Genomic DNA, 8,520 nt, shown 5'->3' with positions numbered 1-8,520 from the left:
GGGGATGGGGCAAGCGACTGGTGGGAGATTATGAAGCAGCCGACCAGCCGATGATCCAGTGAGAGTAGATGGACATGATTGGTGCCCTCGTCGGGAGCAAGACCATGATTGATAAGAAATTCCATCTTAATATGAATAGACTAAACTGCCCTGCACATCAACCATTGGATTAGATTTATACTACCCACCCCAAGCGGTAGTATGATGCACTGTGAAATTTCTCTTCTTTTTCTTGGTTCGTATGGGTGATCTCAAGGTCCTTTGCAGTATGTCTTTTTTTCTTGAAAGATCCAGCGTGATACTGGCTTCATTGATTTAGCAGAAGAGAGCGACAAATAGGGTTGATCAAGTGATCGGGTGAAGGGAAGAAAATTACAACACACTGGTGACAGGCTTGTAGCTTGCTATCTCCCAATCATGTCCCCAAAAGGGGTCTCTATGTCTCTAGCTCCAGCGAGGCGCCATTGCTCGAGGTTTCTTCTGATCGCCGCCACAATACTCCTTTGCAGTATGTCGGTGCCTTGGTTTATTGATCTATTTGTTCTAGCTCCTCTTGGTCGTTGTTGTCCATTGAGTGAACGTGCTTTACCAAAGGTTAAATGTTCCCATTTGTTGAGAAATAACCCAATCATATTTTTTACTTATGGAGCAAATCATAAGGCCAACATGTTATTAACTTATTATCGTTGTCATGCCTTACTATGCCATACTATGTGAACCCGAGATGCAAATTGTGAAGAAGCATCAGAAGGCTAGAGGCTGGAAACCTACCAAAAAGAGGGCTAGAGGCTGCCTACGAGTGCCACTCGCCATCCTGACCTGCCCCAGAGTTTGATACTACCTCAGTTTCAGTTTTTAAGTCCTATGTGTATACTGGTAGAAAAAGGGTCTATTGTCCCGGTTCGTAAGGGCCTTTTGTCCCGGTTCTGGAACCGGGACTAAAGGGTCAGTACTAATGCCCTGTCCCTTTAGTCCCGGTTCAATCCAGAACCGGGACAGATGGGCCTGCACGTGGCCTGTGCGCGGAGCCCAGGTAGGAGACCCTTTGGTCCCGGTTGGTGGCACCAACCGGGACCAATAGGCATCCACGCGTCAGCATTTTTGTGGCTGGGGTTTTTGTTTTTTTGAAAGGGAGGGGTTTTGAAGGTTTTGGGGGGTTAATTTAGGTGTTTCATATATTGTGTTAGCTAGCTATAATTAATAAAGAGAAGTGTCATCTCTTATGTCCGTGCTTGGTCGACGCTACGTACTATACCTACGTATAGAGAGGACTAGACACGCTAGCTAGCTAGTAAGCAAACGAAGGAAACGGAAGATCGTCATGAACATATATGCATACAGAGAGAAGTGATATCGACCACCTCTCCTTCTCTGAGAGATTGGTCGAACAACAAGTTCTCGTATATCTATCCGACACTACCGGCTACATATATACAATAATTATCTCTTACAAATATAATCATACGGACTCAGGGTCCAATAAATTCTCCGTCTTCAGGGATCACGTGGTCAAGAAAGAATGCCGCCAATTCCTCTTGAATTGCTCGCATGCGAGCTGGTGCTAGGAGTTCATCCCGCTTCCGAAACATCTAATTTAAAGAAGGGGGTCAATACATATATATATGAATGAATGAAACTCAACACAAATGATGGTAATAAAATAAAATTGTGAATGTTGTTATTTACATACTTCATATTGTTCGTCAGTGTAGCCCCGCTCACAGGTCGTGTGGCGGATGGACTCGCAGACGTAGTATCCACAGAAATCATTCCCTTATTCCTGCCACAACCACTTTACAAGAAATAGAGGTCAATCAAACTGATAAGCAAGAATGCCAAATGGTATTGATGAAACTAGCGCTTGAATGACTAGTAGATGCGCGGAACATGCTACTATAGTACTTACTTTCGGGTGTCTAAATTGCGGCTCCTTCGGCAGTCCCAGAGCTTTTCTGGTGAATTTTCTCCAAACCCTGCCGGACAAAGAAAACAATTACTTGATATATCAGGAAATGAACAAAGTTGCTGATATGGTGGATAATGATCGATTTAACTTACTTCTCGAGTATTTGAGTCATGTCTGCATAGTCCTGGGGATCTTTTCGTCTTGAGTCTAAGACGGTTACTAGTCCCTGCTCAAGCTTAATCTCTAGGAGAATATAGTGGAAACTGCACACGCATGCATAACTCATCAATTACATTACTATAACCTTGACTAATATATAAGGGAAACCGAATACGCACAAGACAGTAACACCCACTTGAAGTTGTAAGGAAAGAGTATTATATCTTTGTTTTCATTTATTACGAACGATCGTAGCAAGTTGGCCTCGGTAGCTGCGGCATGAAATTTAACCTGAGTTGCATCTATGAGATATGTGTTATTGAACCCAATATCACCGACTTGTCTTTTCTTCAATTCGGCGATCTTCAATCTGCATAATATAGTGAGGATGATTATAAATACATGCAATGAAAGAGCTGAGCTATATAAAGAGACTTAATGACAAAAGTAGTACTACTTACAGACAGTAGCAGGCGACTGTTGTTTTATCGAGGGCCAATTGATTGAAAAACTGATAGAACTCCTCAAATAGAACAGGCAACAGTTCAATTCCAACGAGGTCATGCTCCTTTTTAACTTTCACATACAAAGTACTCCTCCCCCCAGAGTCTCTGCAGATTTTCAAGTACCAATCATGCAATCTTCGCATCATCGTTGATAGAGATCTTTCATCTTTGACGAGAGGCTTCCCGTACTCGTATCTTTGTATCTGCACGTCCATGGGTTCATAATGTACATCATCGGGCAGGTAATCTGCAAGATTGCTATAACCGGGCACCATCCTCGGATCATTAGCGACGTTGTGGCTAGGCACCTTGAGCGGGGGGCACGATTGCTTCGCTTGTTCGCCGAGCTGGGCAATTTGTTTCCCAGCTCGTCGTTCTTTCAGCCTTTGATCACTGACAGTACTTCCCGACCGCTCCGCTTCGGCAAATTCCTTTCCAATAATGCGCTCATAGTTTCCTTTCGGCGGAGACTTCGGTGGTTTTGTCAGGGCAGCCAGAGTGCGCTTCGCTTTCACCGGATCTACCTTCTCCTCCGGAAGTGGATGTATCTTTGCTTTCAACCCTTGAAACCAGTCATCCACTTCGGTTTGTGCGATCTCGGCATTCTCCTCCGGGGTCCTCTCGTATGGTAGCTTCTCTGGAGTCTTCAGAGAAGGACCGAATCTATATGTCCTCCCGCCTCTGGTTGTACTGCTAGGCGCCGACCGAGTAGACGGAGCGGTTGTCTTCTTTACTTGCTTACGAGGCGGAGGAGAAGGACTACGACGCGTCGGAGCAGCCGGAGCGGCAGCAGGTCTCTTCCGCCCTTGCTGACGAGGCGGAGAAGGAGGAGGCTGGCTGCTCGGGCGCATCGGCGCAGGCGGAGAAGGAGGCAGAGTGCCGCCACGCGCTGGAGAAGGAGCCGGTCGAGTGCCCTGATCGTCACTCGCCGGAGGAGGAGGCGGAGTGCCCTGACTCGCCGGAGGAGGAGGCGGTGGAGGAGGCGGAGTGCCCTGACTTGTCGGAGGAGGAGGAGGAGGCAGAGGCATCTAGTTCGGAAGGTTGATGAGCTCCTTCCGCGATAGGCATGGAGTCTTCAGAGCAGACCCCAGCCTAGTCTCCCCTTCACCGGTAGGGTGGTCAAGCTGGAGGTCCTCAAATCCCTCCTTTATTTCATCCACCATCACCCTAGCATATCCTTCTGGAATCGGCCGACAGTGAAAAGTTGCGCCGGGTTCAGTAGGATAAACAGAGCCAACAGCCGCCTTGACCTTCAAATTCATCCATTGTGTCATAAGGTGGCAATTTTGAGACTCCGTGATAGCATCCACGGGATAGCTGGCAGGAGCCGTCCAGGCATGCTCCGGCTGAAGTAGCTCGGTGGAAGCCACACTGCTTCTCCGCTGAGATGGCAGGGTAGCTTCGGGGGAAGCTTCGGTAGTACATTTGCTGCGATTTGCTTCTCGTTCCTTTATCGCTTCTACCCTTGCTTGCAGCGCCTGCATTTGGGTTTGCTGCACTTTTTTCCTCCTCTCATGGGATTTGTAACCGCCTGCGTCCGGAAACCCAACCTTTCATGGAATGGAGCCTGGCGTGCCTCGTGTCCGTCCAGGGTGCTCAGGATTCCTGGGGGCCATTGTGAGCTCGTCGTTCTCTCTGTCTGGAGAGAACGTCACTTGCTGCGCTGCTTCGATATACTGCTTAAGCTTCCTGACTGGTATGTCCATTTGATCGTTCGTCCAAATGCACTTCCCTGTTACAGGGTCCAAGGTGCGCCAGCCCCGAAGAACCAAGTCCAGCAATGGTCTGGCCAGTTAAATTGTCTCTGGTTCGATCCCTTTATCAACCAGATCATTCTCAGTCTTGGCCCACTTAGGCCGGGCTATGAGGTAGCCACATAACCCCGTGCGATGGTGATGCTTCTTCTTCGCAGCATTTTGCTTGTTTGTCCCCGACATCTTCTTACTCTTTTCTGATGTCTTGTGGGCCACAAATGCGGGCCAGTGATCTCTGATCCTCTCATATCTGTCCTTGAATTCTGGTGTCTCATTATTTTTGACAAACTTATTCAGCTCTTTCTTCCACCTCCTTAATAGTTCTGCCATCCTCTTAAGAGCAAAAGACTTGATTAATTGCTCTTTAACTGGCTTCTATGGATTATCCTCTGGCGGTAGGGTGAAATTTGACTTCAGCTCAGTCCAAAGATCATTTTTCTGCATATCATTGACATAAGACACCTCAGGGTCTTCTGTAGCCGGCTTAAACCATTGCTGGATGCTGATCGGAATCTTGTCCCTAACCAGAACCCCACACTTAGCAACAAATGCGTTCTTTGTTCGGATGGGTTCAATCGGTTGGCCGTTGGGCGCGATTGCTATGATCTCAAACCTTTCATCCGAGCTCAACTTTTTCTTCGGGCCTCGTCTCTTTATCGAAGTTGTGCTCGATCCGGAGGGCTAGAAAAAAGAACAAAGACTTAATTAATATGTGTACATACCAAAACAATGAATGCATCAATTAGCTAGACAGCACAGGCTTAACTAATATATATACCTGGCCGGACTCGGTTCGGTCACCGGAGCCGTCATCACAGTCTCCTTCTTGCACCGGCATTGGGTCACCGAAGTCGTCCTCATGTTCTTCTTCTTGCACCGGCATTAGGTCACCGTAGCCAGCTTCTTCACCCTCTCCTTCCAGACCATCGGTGTCGTTGAGAAACAACGAGACGGCATCACTTCCTTCTGCGATTATATCCCTCAACAACGCTTCTTTTGCTTCGTCTCGGACAGTGTCCATAGGTTCTACAAAATTTTATAACATGGCAATTATTATTCAAACATGACCGATGGATATATTAGTGGCAAACGTAGAACTAGCTACCTAATCATAGTAAGGAATCATATATATTAATTAGTGGCCTCGACGCTCCTTCTCTAGGGTTTGGGGTAGCCTCGACAACGCTTCAAGGGTTTGGGGTGGCCTCGAGAACGCTTCAAGGACGGGGTAATATCGACCCCCCCACGTGTTGAAGCTATAGGGAGGGGGTATATCGACAACGACGCCACTACATCTATGTCCCTCGACGACCCTCGTTCCCGATAAAAAAAGAGGAAGAAGAAGAAAAAAAAGATGAGAAGAAAGAATAGAGGAGAAGAACTCCTCTATTCTTTCTTCTCCTCTTTTTTTTCTTCTTCCTCTTCTTTTTTTATCCTCTTCTTCCTCTCATGTTCAAGAAGATCGCCGAGGGGTCGGGAGGTTGCCTAGTGTCAAAGGATTCAACAAAATCATGTCTTCATCATTAGGCGAAAGTAACAGGTGCATGATGGTATGAAGCTCTCCAAAGTTATTTTGGAACGGAGTCCTAGATAGGATAATTCACTTTTTGGTACAAAGTTCAGCAAGAACCTTCCAAATATCGTTATTTGGAAGGCCTTTGCTGAAATTCATACAAAAAGGCAAATTATCCTATCCGGGACACCATTCCAAAATAACTTTGGAGGACTTCGTCATGCCCTGGTTACTTCCGGCTAATGATGAAGCCATGGATTTCTTCAATACTTTGACACTAGGAAACCTCTCTCGACCCCTCGGCGATCCTCGACCCCTCGAACCCTCGACGACCCTGGAACCCTCGACGACTCGGCGATCCTCTTCTTCCTCTCATGTTCGAGAGGATCGCCGAGGGGTCGGGAGGTTGCCTAGTGTCAAAGGATTCAACAAAACCATGTCTTCATCATTAGGCGAAAGTAACAGGTGCATGATGGTACGAAGCTCTCCAAAGTTATTTTGGAACGGAGTCCCAGATAAGATAATTTGCTTTTTGGTACAAAGTTCAGCAAGAACCTTCCAAATATCGTTATTTGGAAGGCCTTTGCTGAAATTCATACAAAAAGGCAAATTATCCTATCTGGGACACCATTCCAAAATAACTTTGGAGGACTTCGTCATGCCCTGGTTACTTCCGGCTAATGATGAAGCCATGGATTTCTTCAATACTTTGACACTAGGAAACCTCTCATATATCTATCCATCTATAGCCACATACATATATAAATGGAAAAAATGCTATGAACAAAAATACATATATACTTGGTAAATATTCTATGAAACATCTTTTCTCATATATATCAATGCATACATCCATGGATCATCATTGCTCATATATCCATAGTCATATATAAAAACTTTCTGGCTATGAACAAAAAACTTTCTATGAACAAAAAACTTTGTATGAACAAAAAAACATTTTTGACACATTTAGCACATTCTAAATTTTCCTAACTCTTTTACAACCACAAAAATTACTCCAACTTCATGACAGTACCCACACTCCATTTCACCAAAAACCTTCTGATCCATAGTTTAATTTTTTTAAATTTCATTCAAATGAAATTTGAACCAGATTCAAATTCCTTGCTGAAAACCTATTCTAAACCAATCAAAAAATTCTGAAATTTTCCATCACCTTTGTCTTGCATCAGTACCTCACCACAAAAAATATCATAAATCCTAAAAATGCCCAAAGCCATCTAGCATTTGATCAAACACCCTCTATATGCATTGTTCATATCTGTAAAAAAATCAAAAATTTCAGAGAAGTTTGCTGCTGCTCCACTCCTTCTCCTCTCCTCTCCTTCTCCTCTCCTTCTACTCTTCAATGCGTCGGGGCCGACGGTGACGATGGAGCAGGGGCAGAGAGCAACGGCTGCACTCGATCGGGACCATGGGAAAGGGGGGGCTCATTTCGAGGGGTGCGGCGATGGCAGGAGTCCGGCGACGAGGACGGCGGGCTCGGGGCGGCAGGCGGTGACGGGGACGGCGTGCGGCTGGCGACAGGGACGAGGAGGGGTGGGCTCGGGGAGGCATGCAGCGACGGGGACGACGAGGACGGCGGGCTCGGGGATGCCGGCGATGAGGACGGCGCGGGCTCGTGGAGGCGACAACGTTGGCGGCGGCGGCGTAGATGGCAAGGTGGAGCAGCCTGACGGCGTCGTCGGCGGGGGAGGGGGGAACTGGCGATGCAAACTGAAAATTTTCACAAGTGTTTGTTATATAGTCCAAGCTTTAGTCCCGGTTGGTGGCATAAACCGGGACTAATTCTCCCTTTAGTCCTGGTTGGTGCTAGCAACCGGGACCAAAGGCCTCTTTTCAGCAGCCCAAAGGGCGGGAAGCGGCGGCCTTTGGTCCCGGTTGGTGGCACCAACGGGGACTAAAGGGGGGCATTGGTCACGGTTGATGCCACGAACCGTGACCAATGCCCCCTTTAGTCCCGATTGGTGCCACCAACCGGGACCAATGGCCTTGTGCTGCCCCGCGCCTAAAAGTTTAGTCCCACCTCGCTAGTTGAGAGGGCTCGGGAGTGGTTTATAAGCGCTGCTGCGCCCACCCTCCCGAGCTCCTCTCAACTGTAGGCTTTCGGGCCTAATCTATCACTGCAATGCCTGTGGGCCTACTGGGCCTGCTGCGGGCCTGAATCTTGGCCCATGGTAGGGTTTCTAGTCGTATTCAGGTCGTGGTGGCTCAGTAGGTGGCATTTTTTTGTTTTTTTCTTGCTTTATTTATTTTCTTTTGTTTTTTCTTTATTTTTTAATTCTTTATGCTTTTAGTTTTAGAAAAATTGTAAACTTTTTGTTAATGCCATTAGTTTTCAAATTTGAAAACACTTATTTAGTTTTTTTGTTTTCTTTGTTGCTTTATTTATTTTATTTTGTGATTAACTTTACTATAAAAATAGTTTTTTCCTGTTTTTTTGATTTGTTTTTTGCATTATTGATTTTCTTTTGTTTTTTGCTTTAATTTTTAATTCTGTTTGCTTTTAGGTTAGCAAAATTATAAACTTTCTGTTAGTGCCATTAGTTTTAGAAAAATTATAAACTTTCTGTTAGTGCCATTAGTTTTCAAATTTGAAAATACTTTTTTAGTTTTTTTGTTTTCTTTGTTGCTTTATTTATTTTATTTTGTGATTAACTT

The sequence above is a fragment of the Triticum dicoccoides genome, chromosome 4A, assembly GCF_002162155.2.
Source record: "Triticum dicoccoides isolate Atlit2015 ecotype Zavitan chromosome 4A, WEW_v2.0, whole genome shotgun sequence".
Taxonomy (NCBI): Eukaryota; Viridiplantae; Streptophyta; class Magnoliopsida; order Poales; family Poaceae; genus Triticum; species Triticum dicoccoides.
Note: the sequence above shows the minus strand (reverse complement) of the source record.